This window comes from Oryctolagus cuniculus, chromosome 19, assembly GCF_964237555.1.
Source record: "Oryctolagus cuniculus chromosome 19, mOryCun1.1, whole genome shotgun sequence".
Taxonomy (NCBI): domain Eukaryota; kingdom Metazoa; phylum Chordata; class Mammalia; order Lagomorpha; family Leporidae; genus Oryctolagus; species Oryctolagus cuniculus.
Genome location: NC_091450.1, coordinates 36,484,298 through 36,499,530, shown reverse-complemented (window position 1 = coordinate 36,499,530; position 15,233 = coordinate 36,484,298). Strand labels below are relative to the sequence as shown.

Genomic DNA, 15,233 nt, shown 5'->3' with positions numbered 1-15,233 from the left:
AGGGGGCGGCCCGGGGGCCCCAACCCCGCCCCCAGCCCCCAGGCGCCTCTCCACAGAACCGGCCTCGGCCGCGCTCGACGCCGCTGCCGCTCGCGAGAAGCTGCGAGACTGTTCGGGAGGGGGCGGGGTGCCGGGATTGGCCGGCGGACAGTGACGTCATCGGAGCGCCGGGCCGCGGCGCGCCGGGATTGGCCGGCCGGAGGTGACGTCGCAGGGGCGCCACCGGGACGGCCGGGCTGTGACGGGTCTCCGCGGCGGCGAAGTGGCGGGGCGCTGGGGGAGTCGTGATGCCGGGGCTCGGGCGCCGTGCTGCTCCCGGTGTCGCCGTTCTGGGGGCCTCGATCCCGGGGACTGACCGCGAGAGGGGCGCCCGCCTCCTGCCGGCCGCCGCAGCTTCTCGGCTCCCGGACGAGGGCCAGGTACGGGGCTGGGCCCCTGGCCGGCGATGTTGCAGGAGTGCAGGGGTCGTAAACCCACCCCCAGCCGAGCCGCAGCCATGCACGGGCTCGCGGCTGCTGGCTGTCCTCGCTGCGGGCACCGGCCGGGCGGACAGGGCGCCAGCATCACGGCAGTGACCCCGCGGAGTGACCGCAGGCCCTGGGCGGTTGTTTGAGCGCCCGCGCTCCTGGTGGGTGAGGGTCCAGCCGGGAGCCGCGTGCGGGCGGAGGCCGCGTGCGCCGCGCCGTGCGCCGCAGTGGTGTCCGAAGCCGGCAGCTGCGCTGGGGTGGGGGGCCGCGCCGCAAGGTAACCTGTCCCGGGTGGGCGGCACACGGCCTCCCGTGGTCACTTAACTTTTTAGAAAACGATTGATATGGAAGTCGCAACCCGAACCCCAACCCCAACCCTGGCGAGGGAGGGAGAGTCAGAGGCCTTCCGTCTGCGGGGTCACTCCCCAGCCGAGGCCGGGCCAGGTCACAGCCAGGAGCGGGAGCTTCTTCAGGCTCTGCCCCGTGGGTGCGGGGGCCCAGGCTCTCGGGCCGTCTTCTGCTACTTTCCTAGGCGCGCTGGCAGGGGGCTGGGTCAGAGGTGGAGCAGCCGGGACCCCAACCTGTGCCCGCATGGCACCGCAGTGCCGGCCCCCAGCCATTTAACTTCATGAAAATCAAGTAGAATTTGGAATCCGGCTCCGGGTTCGCTCACTGCACCGTCTCGGGCTGGGGGGGGGGGGGGTGTCGGTCGTTGTGACGTCACCGCGACGCCTGGTTCTCTGGACCTGCCACAGTGGGAGGAAATAGGACTGTGTCCTCATGGGCACGGGACCGTGGGAGCCGGGCGGGAGCCCGTTCACGGGGCACAGGACCGTGGGAGCCGGGCGGGAGTGTATTCACTGGGCACAGGACCGTGGGAGCTGGGCGGGAGCAGGTTCCCCGGGCACAGGACCGTGGGAGCCGGGCGGGAGCCCGTTCACGGGGCACAGGACCGTGGGAGCCGGGCGGGAGCAGGTTCCCCGGGCACAGGACCGTGGGAGCCGGGCGGGAGCCCGTTCACGGGGCACAGGACCGTGGGAGCCGGGCGGGAGCGTGTTCACTGGGTACAGGACCGTGGGAGCCGGGCGGGAGCAGGTTCCCCGGGCAGAGGACCGTGGGAGCCGGGCGGGAGCCCGTTCACGGGGCACAGGACCGTGGGAGCCTGGCGGGAGTGTATTCACTGGGCACAGGACCGTGGGAGCCGGGCGGGAGCGTGTTCACCGGGCAGAGGACCGTGGGAGCCGGACGGGAGCGTGTTCACCGGGCAGAGGACCGTGGGAGCCGGGCGGGAGCGTGTTCACCGGGCAGAGGACCGTGGGAGCTGGGCGGGAGCCCGTTCACCGGGCACAGGACCGTGGGAGCCGGGCGGGAGCAGGTTCCCCGGGCACAGGACCGTGGGAGCCGGGCGGGAGCGGGTTCCCCGGGCACAGGACCGTGGGAGCCGGGCGAGAGTGTATTCACTGGGCACAGGACTGTGGGAGCCGGGCGGGAGCCCGTTCACCGGGCACAGGACCGTGGGAGCCGGGCGGGAGCGTGTTCACCGGGCAGAGGACCGTGGGAGCCGGGCGGGAGTGTATTCACTGGGCACAGGACTGTGGGAGCCGGGCGGGAGCCCGTTCACCGGGCACAGGACCGTGGGAGCCGGGCGGGAGCCCGTTCACCGGGCACAGGACCGTGGGAGCCGGGCGGGAGTGTATTCACTGGGCACAGGACTGTGGGAGCCGGGCGGGAGTGTATTCACTGGGCACAGGACCGTGGCAGCCGGGCGGGAGCGGGTTCCCCGGGCACAGGACCGTGGGAGCCGGGCGGGAGCGTGTTCACCGGGCAGAGGACCGTGGGAGCCGGGCGGGAGTGTATTCACTGGGCACAGGACTGTGGGAGCCGGGCGGGAGCCCGTTCACCGGGCACAGGACCGTGGGAGCCGGGGGGGAGCATGTTCATGGTACTTGTTCACTGGTGACTGTGGCCTTGGTGTTGTGTCCAGGTGATTCAGGTCACGTGGGTAGAAATGGGAGGAAGACTAAGGAAAATGTGGCTGAGAGGCGGCCCCCAGTGCGCGGCCACAGTGTGCTGGGTGGTCAGTGGACGCTGCTGCCTGGCCGGGGCAGGGTGGACGGGGGGTGGCTCAGCATCTCACGCCTAGGTCTGCGCTGGCCGGGGCTCAGCCTCCTGCCCTCTCTGGGCGGCGGGGCGGGGAGGGCGACTCAGGCCCCGCCCACTGGCCAGGCCAGACTGCCGGGTGGTCTGTCCACTCTGGCTTCCCTGCGCCCGGCTGGAGACCCTCAGCGGTGCTTTATTGTTTGGTGGATTTGGGGCACCAGGCCGTGTCCCCAGCAGCAGGCCCCGGTGGTCCCGGTGGTCGCGGGACTCCCACCTCCCCCACCTGAGGGGCAGGTGCGGGCTGTGTGCTGTGTGTGAGTGCTGGTGTCTGAACTGCAATGCCTGGTTCCAGATGCCCGCGTCCCGGTGAGCCCGCTGTGTCACAACTCCGTCCCGGTGAGAAGGGGCAGAGGTGGACGTGGGGTCAGCGAGCCCGTGGACGGGGACTGCAGACGCCACCCTGGGAAGAGTTGGGAGCAGGTGCAGGGGCGCCCCTGGTTCCCGGGGGGGGGGCAGTCCTGAGAGCGACCCCAGCAGGTGCAACGTGGGACCCTGACGCCACGCGGAGTGTCCTGTGTGCGCGTGGTCGCAGGGGTTTTTATTTTACTGGAATATTTTTATTTACCGGAAAGAGTAGCAGAGAGCTCCGTTCACTGGCTCACTCCCAAACACCCACAACAGCTGGGAGTGGGAGCTCCACCTGGACTGGGGTGGGAGGCAGGGACACCAGGACTTGAGCCACCGCCTCGGGCCCCACTGTGACTCACCACTGCCCTGCACTGTGCTCACCACACCACGGGCCCAGCTCACCACTGCCCCTGCACTGTGCTCACCACACCACGGCCCAGCTCACCACTGCCCCTGCACTGTGCTCACCACACCACGGCCCCAGCTCACCACACCACGGTCCCAGCTCACCACTGCCCCTGCACTGTGCTCACCACTGCCCTGCACTGTGCTCACCACACCACTGCCCCTGCACTGTGCTCACCACACCACGGCCCCAGCTCACCACACCACGGTCCCAGCTCACCACTGCCCCTGCACTGTGCTCACCACACCACGGCCCAGCTCACCACTGCCCCTGCACTGTGCTCACCACACCACGGTCCCAGCTCACCACTGCCCCTGCACTGTGCTCACCACTGCCCCTGCACTGTGCTCACCACACCACGGCCCAGCTCACCACTGCCCCTGCACTGTGCTCACCACACCACGGCCCCAGCTCACCACTGCCCCTGCACTGTGCTCACCACACCACGGCCCCAGCTCACCACTGCCCCTGCACTTGTCTGTTTCACCCTCTCCTGCTGCCTGCAGGAAGTCTTGTGGCACTGGGGAGACTCCTGGGTCTGTTTCCTTTCTTTCTCTCTTTTTTTTTTTTTTTGTTGGACAGGCAGAGTGGACAGTGAGAGAGAGAGACAGAGAGAAAGGTCTTCCTTTGCCGTTGGTTCACTCTCCAATGGCCGCTGCTGTGGCTGGCGCACCGCGCTGATCCGAAGGCAGGAGCCAGGTACTTCTCCTCGTCACCCATGGGGTGCAGGGCCCAAGCACTTGGGCCATCCTCCACTGCCCTCCCGGGCCACAGCAGAGAGCTGGCCGGGAAGAGGGGCAACCGGGACATAATCCAGCACCCTGACCAGGACTAGAACCCGGTGTGCCAGCGCCACAGGCAGAGGATTAGCCTAGTGAGCCGTGGCGACAGCCCACAAAAAATCTTAAAAGAAAGGAAACAGGGCCGGCGCTGCGGCTCAGTAGGTTAATCCTCCGCCTTGCGGCGCCGGCACACCGGGTTCTAGTCCCGGTCAGGGTGCTGGATTATGTCCCGGTTGCCCCTCTTCCAGGCCAGCTCTCTGCTGTGGCCCAGGAGGGCAGTGGAGGATGGCCCAAGTGCTTGGGCCCTGCACCCCATGGGAGACCAGGAGAAGCACCTGGCTCCTGCCTTTGGATCAGCGTGGTGCACCGGCCGCAGCAGCCATTGGAGGGTGAACCAACGGCAAAGGAAGACCTTTCTCTCCGCTCTCTCTCTCTCTAACTCTACCTGTCAAAAAAAAAAAAAGTTTATTGTGTTATTTGGAAGCGTTTCAGAGAGGGAGAGACAGAGAGAGAGAGCTTCCATCCACTGGTTTACTCCCCAGATGGCCCCAGCAGCTGGGGCTGGGCCAGGCCAAAGCCAGGAGCTTCCCCCGGGTCTCCCACGCGGGTGCAGGGGCCCAAGGAGGACTTGGGCATCTTCCACTGCTTTTCCGGGCTGTAGCCAGGAGCCAGATCGTAGGTGGAGCGGCCGGGACTCGAGCTGGCGCCCAGATGGGATGCCGGGACTGTAGGCGGCGGCTTTACCGCTATGCCACCCGGCGCCAGCCCCAGGAGCGGTGACTTAGACTTGAGACCGGTTGTGGCAGCTCCTCTGCCTGAGCTCCCAGTGACCTCCGTGGCCTTCCTGCCCTCACAGCTCAACCTTGACCTGCCGTCCGCGGTCGCTCACCCGTGAGCTCTTAGCTTCCGAGACCCCGGAGCTGCGTGCTTTCCGTTCTTGGCCTTGAGGGTCTGTGCTTTCTCCGGAAGTTTCCCTGCTGCCGCCGCTGCTATTCTAGCTTCCTGCTAGTGCAGACCCCAGCCCAGCTCGTGCCATCGTGCACACGTGGGGAAGGGTAGAGGAGCGTCTCCCCCACCACATCAGAAATTTAAAAGAGCCTTTTCCCAGGGAGTTGGCCTCTCGGGCTTACGTGGGAGCTGTGAAGTCTCAGTTTTCAGCGTCCAGCTTGGGCCAACAGCACCGAGCCCCACTGTCTGCCACACACAGTCTGATCCCTCCTGTGCGCCCCCCCCAGCCCTGTCCCCTCGTGTGCACCCCCAGCTGTACACCTGTACCGCTCCCCTCTGCACATGTGGCTGCAGCAGGTATTGCTGGCGTCCCGCCCGCACCCTGTCCCCTGGCCTCATGCGCTCAGGGGCCTTGCGCAGCTGGGCCTGCCCTGGGCCGTGCGCGTGCTTGCCTGCGTGAGGGCGCTGAGAGGTCCAGCCCCGCTGTGTGGCTGGGGCAGCTGCACTGTCGGGCTGTGCTTGTCATGTCCTACCTTGGCCCTGCCCACCACTGTCTTAGTGCTGTTTTCTAAATTTTTATTTATGTAGTTACCTTATGTATTTGAAAGACAACACATTCCTATCTACTTAGCCCACTCCCAAAATGCCTACCACAGCCGGGGCTGGGCCAGGCCGCAGCCAGGGCCCAGGGGCTCCTTCCCGGTCTCCCACCCTGGTGTCGGGGGTCTGTGCTCTCCCACCCTGGTGTCGGGGATCCGTGCTCTCCCACGTGGGTGTCAGGGTCCGTGCTCTCCCACGTGGGTGTCGGGGTCCCTGTTCTCTCACATGGGTGTCGGGGATCCGTGCTCTCCCACGTGGGTGTGGGGGTCCGTGCTCTCCCACGTGGGTGTCGGGGATCTGTGCTCTCCCACGTGGGTGTCGGGGGTCCGTGCTCTCCCACGTGGGTGTGGGGATCCGTGCTCTCCCACCTGGGTGTCGGGGGTCCGTGCTCTCCCACGTGGGTGTGGGGATCCGTGCTCTCCCACGTGGGTGTCGGGGATCCGTGCTCTCCCACGTGGGTGTGGGGATCCGTGCTCTCCCACGTGGGGTCGGGGCTCCGTGCTCTCCCACGTGGGTGTGACCCCGGGGTCGGTGCACGCCGATGTGGCCGTGCCCTCAGGGCCTTCGGTGCCCGTCCCCCTGCTGGCTGCCCTGTGGCTCAGGTGCTGTCCGGGTGGCGCGGGTGGGCTGAGCGACTGGGTCACAGGAGGGGCCGGGCCCCAGGTCACTCCAGCACAGGGGGCGACCGTGCACCCGATCCTGAAGCTACTCGTTTGGGGTCTTGGAGGCCGGGACGTGGCATTGCCCATCCCCGGTCCTGTCCCCTGGCGGCTTCTGTGGTGATGCCCGCCTCACCGGGGCCAGGGTGGATCTAACGGGACGCCCCCGGTCTGCGGAGGAGGGAGGTGCAGCGATGGCCCCCACCCCGTGCGCTGGGACGGTGCTCGTCCTGTGCTTTGTGCTCCTGGGCGTGGCTCCCGTGCCTGAGACCCTACAAAACCCTTCCGGCAAGATACAGACCCCGCAGGCAGAGGCCGCGAGTGCACCCAGGTGAGAGGTTTGGCAGCAGAGAATAAAGTGGATTAAAGAGCAGAGGAGCTGAGGAGCCAGGCAGGGGTCAGGTCGGTCAGGGGCCCGGGCTTCTGGAAGCTCCTGTCCGCAAAACACCAGACAGCGTGCCCCTGGTGGCCGCACCCAGCAGGCTGTCACCGTGCCCCTGGTGGCCGCACCCGGCCCACTGCCACTATGACCCTGGTGGCTGCACCCGGCCCACCGCCACTGTGCCCCTGGTGACCGCACCCGGCCCACCGCCACTGTGCCCCTGGTGACCGCACCCAGCAGGCTGTCACCGTGCCCCTGGTGGCCGCACCCGGCCCACCGCCGCCGTGACAGGCCGGCCTGTGAGCACTCAGAGAAACTTCCGGAAGTGCTTGACGTCCCAGCAGCAGGAAGAGGCTTCCGCGAGCAGCAGCGCTCATCCGGGCTCGGGCTTGGGCGTTGGCGTTCTAGAGGAACAAGCAGAGGGGGCGGCAGGGGCCGAGCCGGAGTGCGGGAGGAATGGACGCCCTCGTGCGCTGGGCCGAGCCAGGAAGGGGACGCCAGCACTCAGGTCCCGGGCGCGGGGAAGCGGGTGACAAGGTGACCGCGCCCCTGGCCTGCACAGCCGCTCCGTGTGCGTCCACATTCACTGCCTTTGCTTCCGCAGCTTTCGTTTTTGTTTTAAAGATGTGTCTGAGAGGCACAGTCACATAGAGAGAGAGGCCTGCATCCGCTGGTTCACTCCCCAGATGGCCACAGCGGCCAGAGCTGCGCCGATCCGAGCCGGGAGCCAGGAGCTACTTCCAGGTCTTCCGCTGCTTTCCCAGGCCACAGCAGAGAGCTGGATCTGAAGAGGAGCAGCCGGGGCTAGAACCAGCGTCCATATGGGATGCCAGTGCCACAGGCAGAGGCTTGGCCTGCTACACCACAGCGCCGGCCCAGAAGTACCGTTTTGAACGGCCTTTAGATAAACCAAACCGCAGCAGAGGCAGGTGAGCTCCAGTTAGCACTCAGAGGCCTCGTCCCGCACCGAGCGCTGCCTGCCGACAGGGTCTGCCTGCCCCTAGGGAGGGGCTCCCTCTCCTGCTCCTGGGCGCATGACCCCGAGAGCACAGCTGTGCCCTGTGGGACCTAGGGAAGAGGGAGGCCTGCCAGGCCCCAGGCCTCAGTGGCACACAGCGCTGGCTGCGGGTTGCTGATGTGTGGCTGAGACGTAGCTTCTGCCCGGTGCTTCAGGGCGGCCAGCACTCTGCTGGCCACATGCAGCAGGCCCGGCGGCCTTGGGTCTTGGCTCTGCTGAAGTCCGGTCTGTCCAGCTTGTCCCCATCTGCCCGCCCCACCCCCAGGCTTCGGGGGGAGGGGACTCGGACTCTGGGAAGCTTTGTCTAAAAGCGGCTGTCCTCCAGCTCGGGTGTGGGTGGTGCCGCGGGCTGGGTGCTGTGTCCCCCAGCTCGGGTGTGGGTGGTGCCGCGGGCTGGGTGCTGGGATGCTGTGTCCCCCAGCTCGGGTGTGGGTGGTGCCACGGGTGGACGCTGGGATGCTGTGTCCCCCAGCTCGGGTGTGGGTGGTTCCGTGGGCTGGGATGCTGTGTCCCCCAGTTCGGGTGTGGGTGGTGCCGTGGGCTGGGATGCTGTGTCCCCCAGCTCGGGTGTGGGTGGTGCCGCGGGTGGACGCTGGGATGCTGTGTCCCCCAGCTCGGGTGTGGGTGGTGCCGTGGGCTGGGATGCTGTGTCCCCCAGTTCGGGTGTGGGTGGTGCCGTGGGCTGGGATGCTGTGTCCCCCAGCTCGGGTGTGGGTGGTGCCGCAGGTGGACGCTGGGATGCTGTGTCCCCCAGCTCGGGTGTGGGTGGTGCCATGGGCTGGGATGCTGTGTCCCCCAGCTCGGGTGTGGGTGGTGCCGTGGGCTGGGATGCTGTGTCCCCCAGTTCGGGTGTGGGTGGTGCCGTGGGCTGGGATGCTGTGTCCCCCAGCTCGGGTGTGGGTGGTGCCGTGGGTGGACGCTGGGATGCTGTGTCCAGCTTGGGTGTGGGTGGTGCCGTGGGTGGACCTGGGATGCTGTGTCCAACTTGGGTGTGGGTGGTGCCGTGGGTGGACGCTGCGATGCTGTGTCCAGATCGGGTGTGGGTGGTGCCGCTGGCTGGGTGCTGTGTGAAGCAATCACACGTCGTGCCAGAGGTCCAGGAGTCTGCAGAGGGGCCCGGCGCTGTGGTGCAGCGGGTGAAGCTGTCAGTGGCCCCGGCATCCCACCTGGGTCTGGATCGAGGGCCGGCTGCCCCACTTCCGATCCCGCTCCCTGCTAACGGCCCAGGTGGTTCCGTCCCTGCACCCGCGTGGGAGGCCCGGAGGGAGCTCCTGGCTCCTGCTCCTGCCCCTGCCCAGCCCCTTGCAGCCATTTTGGAAGTGAACCAGAAGACAGAAGAGCCGTCTCTCCCCTCTCTCTCTAATCTGGCTTTCAAATAAAGGAAACAAATCTTTTTGACAAGGAAGTAGTTCACATAGCTGCTTATTTTTGCCAGGGGAAACACAGGGTGGTGGGAACTCGTGGGGTTGCTCACGTGGTGGTGTGGACGGGCAGGAGTGAAGTCGTGGGGGGAACCACGGCTCTGCCACGCCTTCCTGTGCTTCGCTCACCTGAGCGGACAGGGGTGGAGGGAAGCTGGTGGGCGCACCCGAACCGCGTCCGAGGGCAGAGGGGACGGGCGGGCGGTTTTTCCCGAGTGAGCCGCCGGTGTGCGGGGTTCATGGTTGCCATGGGGACGACTCAGTTGCTGGGTGCCTTCGGCTCCTGGGCCTCTGCTCCCACCAGGAGGAGCCCTGAGCCCACTGGGACCCAAGCCCCTCAGCCCTGGCCGTCACCGCCCTGCCTCCTGCCTCCTGCCCCGGATGTTTCGTGTGAGGAGCCTGCTGGCCTCTGCGTCCGTCCACGTGGCCACGCGTGTCTGTCCATGGTGGGGCCGTGTAGCTCTGTGTGGAGGTGCAGCCTGGGGCCGTCGCTGCCCTTCAGTTCCTGTGGGTGGGGTCGGGGGTGGGGGAGACGGGGCTGCAGGGTGGGGGGCTGCCACCCCACAGCAGAGCTCCCCACGCCCAGCCAGGACTGAGGTCTTGGAAGCACCAAGCCTGGGTGGTGCGCAGTGGGTGACCCCAGCAGGCAGAGGCCGCAGGGACGTCCACGGGAGGATACCGTTCCCGGGATGGGGGTGGGAGGGTCACCTGCAGGGTGTGGCTCGTCTGGCATAGCCGACGTCACCAGCTGACGCAGAGGCCGCCCTCGGCCAGCACTGGAGAAAGCCCCGGGCCCTGGGGAGCTTGCCACTGAGTTGGTCTTGGGCTGCGTCCGTCCACTGCGACAGAGCTTGGGGCTCTTGGGAACGGATCCTCTGTGCCTCGGCGAGCCCAGCGGGTGTGCACGCCGGAGCAGGTGACCCCAAGGATGACATTGGCTGGCTGGTAGGCGGGGCCTGGCCCATGTGTGCCTGGCACTGGTCAGCCATGGCCGTCCCCCAGGAGGGAGGGCCACAGGCCGCGTCAGACAGCAGAGACGGCAGCAGGCCCTTCTTGCGCCCTCTGGGGTCATCTTACGCAGCCCTGGGGGGACCACCCGGCCACCTGATCCGGCCCCCCACTCCCTAGAGGCCTTCGCACACCAGGACTGGGTTGGGGCCCTGCCCCATTCCTGCACTGCCAACCCATCAGCTGATAATGTGAGACACGGTTCGAAGGTCAGCACGTGTGTGGGGAGGCCACGGCAGGTGGGCAGCAGCCCCAGCCCCCCGTGCTACCGCGGGAGGCTGCCAAGACTGGTCCTGTGCCCAGCCTCAGCCCGACGGCCCTCCTCACTCCCTTAGAGGCTCTGGGGGCACAGCCATGAGTGCCAGTGCCGGCACGTGCTGAGTGGGAGCCCTGAGCCCTGCACAGCCGCTGGCCCTGAGGTAGGACAACTGGGCTGTCCCCAGCACGGGAGAACTGGAGCCGGAGTGCTCCCTGGGGGGCCAGCAGCCCCCTGTCCTGCCCAGGGCCTGTGCTCACTCCTGCCGGCACCTCACCGGAAGGGACAGTGTCTCAGAGGATGTCCCAGTGACCCTTCTTCTAGCTGCACCAGCAGTAACTGTGAGTGGCTCGGATGTGAGTTCAGAAACTGCGGTGGGCTTTGGGTGGGCTTCCTGAGTCCTGGGAGGCCTGGTTTATACCTGGGAGGGCCAGTCTTTACTTGGGAGGCCTGGTCTACACCTGGAATGGCTGGTCTACACCTGGGAGGCCTGGTCTACACCTGGGGTGGCTGGTCTACACCTGGGATGGCTGGTCTACACCCTGGGAGGCCTGGTCTACACCTGGGAGGCCTGGTCTACACCGGGAGGCCTGGTCTACATCCTGGGGTGGCTGGTCTACACCTGGGAGGCCTGGTCTATACCCTGGGAGGCCTGGTCTACATCCTGGGAGGCCTGGTCTACACCTGGGAGGCCTGGTCTATACCCTGGGAGGCCTGGTCTACATCCTGGGAGGGCTGGTCTGCACCTGGGAGGCCTGGTCTACAAGTCTACACCGGGAGGCCTGGTCTAGACCCTGGGGGGGTTGGTCTACAGGTCTAGACCCTGGGAGGCCTAATCTACATCCTGGAAGGCTTGGTCTACGCCTGAGAGGGCCAGTCTATATCTGGGAGGCCTGGTCTGCACCTGGGAGGCCTGGTCTACAGGTCTATACCCTGGGAGGCCTGGTCTGTACCCCGGGAGGCCTGGCCTACACCCCGGGAGGGCTGGTCTACAGGTCTACACTCTGGGAGAGCTGGTCTACACCTGGGAGGGCTTGATCTACACCCTGGGAGGCTTGGTCTACAGGTCTACACCCTGGGAGGCCTGGCCTGCACCCTGGGAGGGCTGGTCTACAGGTCTACACCCTGGCAGGGCTGGTCTACACCTGGGAGGGCTTGGTCTACACCTAGGAGGGCTGGTCTGCACCCGGGAGGGCTGGTCTACAGGCCTGTGTTTGCTCCTACAGGGCAGCCTTGAGGAAGGGCTCTGCTGCCCCTGAACCTTGTACGGCGCTAGGCCCCGCACTGCTCTCACTCCCCACACCCTGCCTGCTCTGACTCCCCACACCCTGCACTGCTCTGGGGCTCCCCGCGCCCTGCACCCTGCGGCCCCCTGGGGCTCCCTGCTCTGTTGGCCCCGTAGCGCCTCCCTGCTCCACCAGCCTGCTGACGCCACAGCACAGAGGCAAAGCAACAGACCTGTGTCCGCTGGTTCCCTCCCCGGGTGTGTGCGGCTGGGCAGGCTGGAGCCAGGGCTGGTCTGAGTCCCCTGCGTGACCACCCCTGGGAGCATCCCAGGCAGCTGGGTCGGAGCTGAGCAGGCAGGACTCAGGCCGGGCACGTGGGTGCCTGCCCGCTGCCGTGTGGGACTGACCGTTTGGGTGGCTTTCTCAGTTGATGTCCGTGGGACAGCGGAAGGACCTGGAGAGAAGTCGGGCGTGGCGGGGTGGGCGGAGCCTCTGCCTGGGGTCCTGGCTGCTCCTCCCCCACCTGGCCAGGAAAGCAGTGAGGAAGCGCCTGACTCCTGGCTCCGGATCGGCCCAGTTCTGGGGGTGAACCAGTGGATGGAAGATCTCTCTCTCTGTGTGTCTCTAACGCTACCTCTCAATTTTAAATAAATAAAATCTTGGAGCTGGCAACGTGGCATAGTGGGCTAAGCCTCCACCTGTGGCGCTGGCATCCCATGTGGACACCAGTTCGAGTTCCAGCTGCTCCTCTTCCGATCCAGCTCTCTGCTCTGGGCCGGGATAGCAGTAGAAGGTGGCCCAAATCCTTGGGCCCCTGCACCCATGTGGGAGACCAGGAAGGAGCTCCTGGCTCCTGGCTTTGGATCAGCGCAGCTCCAGCCGTTGCAGCCATCTGGGGAGTGACCCAGTGGACAGAAGACCTCTCTCTGTCTCTCACTGTCTGTAACTCTACCTCTCAAATAAATGAAATCTTAACAAAGCTAAGCACCAACTTAGGTACATTTGTATGTGCGTGTGGATGAGACCCTGGCCGCGCAGGGGGTGGCTCCCGGGGGGGGGGGTGTTGTTAGGTAGGAAGTCGGATATGAGCTTGTGTGTGTGTGTGTGTGTGTGTGTGTAACAATGGCCAGCATATGCATCTGCATCTCAAAGCCATCCTACAATGTTTCAGGGGCAGCCCGGCCTTCTTCGCATCCTGCCCTGCCCCCTTCTACCTGATAACCTGCCAGGTGGGGGCCCCGCCCCTTCTGCCTGACAAATCTTCCACAGTCTCCCAGGTGCAGCCCAGTATCTGCATCTCAAACACCCTGCTCCGGATCCCCATTCTCCAGGGGGTCCTGCTCACCCTTCCTCTGAACCCAGGATGGCCCAGCTAGCCTTCCTCCTGTCTGATACCTTCAGGGGAAAACTCAGATAGGAGCTTCTTAATATTTACAGCCATAAAATGCTGGCCGGCGCCGCGGCTCACTAGGCTAATCCTCCGCCTTGCGGCGCCGGCACCCCGGGTTCTAGTCCCGGTCAGGGCGCCAGATTCTGTCCCGGTTGCCCCTCTTCCAGGCCAGCTCTCTGCTGTGGCCCGGGAGTGCAGTGGAGGATGGCCCAAGTGCTTGGGCCCTGCACCCCATGGGAGACCAGGAGAAGCACCTGGCTCCTGCCTTTGGATCAGCACGGTATGTCTGCCGCAGTGCGCTGGCCGCGGCGGCCATTGGAGGGTGAACCAACGGCAAAAGGAAGACCTTCCTCTCTGTCTCTCTCTCACTATCCACTCTGCCTGTCAAAAAAAAAAAAAAAAAAGCTTTGTTTCAGGAGGAGATGTGTGAAGACAGCCTCAACTGGGCAGCGTGCTCAGCCCTCTGCCGAGCCGCCCGCCTGCCTGGCCAGGTGTGATCTCTCCACTCAACCATGTAACCTCGCTCCTTCCCCCCGCCCAGTCCGAGCGACTGGGCACCCTGTCAGGCTCTGTCTGGAGAGGTGCCCATCCGTCCTTACGGATGTCCCTGCCCTAATAAACCTTGCTGTTTTACCTCCCACTACTATGTCTCACGCCTGAATTCTTTCTTGCGCGAAGACAAGAACCCTGCCATTCACCGGTAACAGTGTGAGACCCTGGCCGCGCAGGGGGGTGGCTCCCGCGGGGGGGGGGGGGGGTGAGACCCTGGCCGCGCAGGGGGGTGGCTCCCGCGGGGGGGTGAGACCCTGGCCGCGCAGGGGGGTGGCTCCCGCGGGGGGGGGGTGAGACCCTGGCCGCGCAGGGGGTGGCTCCCGCGGGGGGGTGAGACCCTGGCCGCGCAGGGGGGTGGCTCCCGCGGGGGGGTGAGACCCTGGCCGCGCAGGGGGGTGGCCCCCCCATCCTGGGAAAGACACCCCCCTCCGTTTGCTCCAGGGCCAGGCTTGTGCCTCTGCTGGCTCTGAGCGTCCGCGCGCTCCCGACCCCAGCTTCCTGGGGACAGTACCTGGGCCCCTGCACCCACGTGGGAGGCCCAGTGTGGGGTCCAGGCTCCTGGCTGCAGCCCGGCCCGCAGCCCCGACCTCCGATGGAGGAGACCCTGGGCCTGTTGTGGCACAGGCCTGGCAGCCTGCGACGCCAGCACCCCGTGTCCGACGCGAGCTCCCCCACGCCGGGGCCGTTGCGGGCATCTGGGGGAGGCTCCGCCATTCCGCCTTTCAAACAAGTCTAAAACTCAACTTGAGCAAGGGTCCCGACTGTCTGCTACTTATGGGCCGACGGTGAGCGAGGCCCCCGCGGCCCGGAGCGCAGTGCCCGCCTGAGCCTCCCCGCGCGGTGTGCGGGACCGCGGCCACGCCGGAGACCCGCGCCCTCGCACGTGTGCGGCCGCGGCGGGACTGGAAGAGCTAGTTCCCTTGGCAACCAGCGGCTCTCATAGCAACCAGCGTCCCTTAGTGATGGCGTCACCAGTCAGCGCCTGCACCGGGCACCGCCCCCGTGCGGCGGTCTCCTGCCATTGGCCGGCGGGTAGACGGAGGCAGGCTTTGCCCAATGAGAGGCGGCGCGCGCCCGAAGGCGGGACTGGCGCGTACCTGGGCCGAGGGACCCTGCCGGAAGCCGGGTGTCGGCGGCGCAGCCGGGGAGCGCTGGTGGGCGCAGGTAGGCGCCGGGGGTCTGCGGCCTGGTAGCCGGGCAGGCCACTCCCAGCGCGAGTCTGTCAGCTCTGGCCTCCCTGTGGAGGCCCGCGGCGGCATGGGGGATGGTCCCGGGGCGCGCGGCACGGCTCCCTCACGGGGTCTGTCACCCGGCGAACACCTGTCGGCCGGCACGTGTGAGCGACCTGAAGGCGGGCCGCGGGGCTCGCGTGGGTCCGGCCTCCGAGCGTCCCTCTGTGGGCCAGAGGCCAGTGGGCTGTCCACCGTGAGCGTGGCCTCTCTTCCGTCGTTCCTCCCGCCGGGGACTCTTGAGGTCCCTCCTGGGTGTCGGCTCCGGTGGGGACGCTGGGGCCACAGCCGTGAGCGCAGGGCCGACGAACCCCGGCCCGGCACCCTCGGTTCCGGGGGCTGCGCGACTTGCTGCCGCTGGGACGTTCCAGGCAGGGGAGG

The 15,233-nt window shown here is 66.7% G+C and overlaps 1 protein-coding gene across 2 annotated transcripts in view; it reads left to right on the top strand.

The window, feature by feature from the left end:
* Nucleotides 1-215: 215 nt before the first annotated feature.
* The window catches only part of CHLSN (cholesin), an 88,937-nt gene continuing 73,919 nt past the window's right edge, over nucleotides 216-15,233 (top strand). Inside the window, exon 1 of one of the 2 annotated variants that reach the window (XM_051841074.2) lies at nucleotides 216-419. The gene's annotated coding sequence lies outside the window, so the exon portion shown is untranslated. Of the gene's footprint in view, nucleotides 420-14,658; nucleotides 14,788-15,233 lie in introns of those variants that run through there. The other variant, XM_070064271.1, reaches the window with a different exon arrangement.